Source organism: Dermacentor silvarum, chromosome 8, assembly GCF_013339745.2.
Source record: "Dermacentor silvarum isolate Dsil-2018 chromosome 8, BIME_Dsil_1.4, whole genome shotgun sequence".
NCBI classification, from domain to species: domain Eukaryota; kingdom Metazoa; phylum Arthropoda; class Arachnida; order Ixodida; family Ixodidae; genus Dermacentor; species Dermacentor silvarum.
This window is the reverse complement of record NC_051161.1, coordinates 5,785,642-5,787,647: the sequence shown is the minus strand read 5'-3', so window position 1 is coordinate 5,787,647 and position 2,006 is coordinate 5,785,642. Positions and strand designations below refer to the sequence as shown.

The 2,006-nt window shown below is 44.8% G+C and overlaps 1 non-coding gene across 1 annotated transcript; it reads left to right on the top strand.

The window, feature by feature from the left end:
* Nucleotides 1–431: 431 nt before the first annotated feature.
* On the top strand, nucleotides 432–504 carry Trnaf-gaa (transfer RNA phenylalanine (anticodon GAA)). Its single transcript has one exon. It is a non-coding gene; the product is annotated as a tRNA-Phe (tRNA).
* The last annotated feature ends 1,502 nt before the right edge of the window (nucleotides 505–2,006 follow it).

The following is a 2,006-nucleotide window of genomic DNA, read 5'->3' as shown; positions in this document are numbered from 1 at the left end:
GCCATGGAGCTCGCGCGTTCAATCCAGGTCGCGGAATTCGATGAGACCGAAATGGAAAAAGACTCGTGTACTTCTATTTAGGTGCACGTTAAAGAAGGCGGTGAAAACTAAACCGGGTGCCTTATAATGATATCGTAGTTTTGCTACGTAAAACCAAAGAATTTGTTTAAAGTAAAAAAAAAAAATCAGGTGGCTGCGTTCTTCGGCTTTTTCTAGGGGTGTAAACAAAATTAATTATTCTCGATTCTGATTTTCGAGAAAAACATGTTACGCTTATCCTATATTTCATACATAAATGTAATGCCGTTCCCAAATGTATGACCGCTCAACTCACCAGCTTGTATATTATAAACGGCTGCTTTCAGTTATCCGGTGCACTATCATAACGACCATAATGAAACAATTAAAGGAACGGCATGTCTCACATACACGTAGAAATAGCTCAGTTGGGAGAGCGTTAGACTGAAGATCTAAAGGTCCCTGGTTGGATCCCGGGTTTCGGCATACGTTTTAAATTTTTAAATGGCATGTCTCACATACACGTAGAGATGTGTGCAGATCTGTTGCGTTCGTTGAAGAATGTAAGTGTGGTACAACATGGGGCACCCAGTTTTAATGGGCTGCAATTATGGTGAGACTGTCAAAAAAAGTTTTCCTTGTCTGAATCAGCTTAGCAGATTTACAGGCTGCCCCAAAACGGGGCGTTTATATTGAATGGTAGCTAGGTACTTGTTAAGCAGGACTTATTAATACCCGTGCTTTCTGGTAGAAACATGGCCTCTTGCGTGGGGCGATCCCGGAGATATTGCACAGCCGCACCAAAAAAATTGCATAATTTTCAGGTTTCCGTTCTTGTTTCGTACTTTTAATATTTCAGTCTGAGAAGATTTAACATAAAAGGCGTGCGCTGTGGGTGTTTAGTTTCATGACATTTGTTTGTGGATTGTCATTCTCAAAATTCCGCAGAATAGCTTTGCCAAGAATACAAGGCAAAGTATGAGCAACATTAATGATAGAATGGTGTGGCATGCCTAAATATATTTGGAAGGCCAGCGTGGTTGGGATGATTTTCTCGGCCGCGGGCACCAAAGCCAACACCGACGCCGGATTTTCCGCGACACGGGGCCCTTAAGGCTATCGCGTTAAAATTACGCTGTGTGTTCATAAACAGCGCCAAGCTTCTAATCGCAATGGCGGTACTCCCATGGTCGTTTCCTTGGTAGGTACCAGAATTGGCATAGTATGACAAGAGCGTATGACGTGCGTAAATGATGGGTCATTAAATGAAAATCATGACTTGTGTGTCATGTAGGTCGTGGAACGTGCAGCCGAGAAGTCCGTGCGTCGCCTCCAAGCCGAGAAGCGAGGCGCGCCTGCGATAATTGTTCCTCGTTTGCCGCACACTCACTGGCACAGAGTGGTCTAAGTTGGCGAGAAGTTGACTGAACAGCGGAACACTGCATTCATGGCGCATTCATTCGCTGCTTTCAGTTATCCGGTGCACTATCATAATGACCATAATGAAACAATTAAAGGAGCGGCATGTCTCACATACACGTAGAGATGTGTGCGTAGGCAGGCACTTTAACATTCATTCATTCATTTAACACTGCATTCATTCGCGTGAAAGGCGTTCATTGAAAAGCGGCACAGTGCATTTGCAGCGCAGCCTGCATGACGTCTCCTTGAGGAACCCTTGTGACGTGGGTTCGAGTCCGCTCAGCATCGGAAAAGTTTAAGGGATCTTTTTCGTCATTGTAGATCGAGTCACACATTCCGAGTGGCACATGCCTCCAAGTTGGCGTTAAATAGGTTCATTGAAGAGCGGAACGCGCACCTGCTGGAACAAGTTGGCATCAAAGATTAAAGGCCAGCGCAGACCGAGTGGCACACATGCGCAGTGCTCCACGTCGAAGAGTTTCTTGGAACAGCGATACCTGTCCAGTATATAGTTTAGTATGTTTAAGCTTGTACCCCGTTTTCAGTATTGTAGACATGTCTCTTGA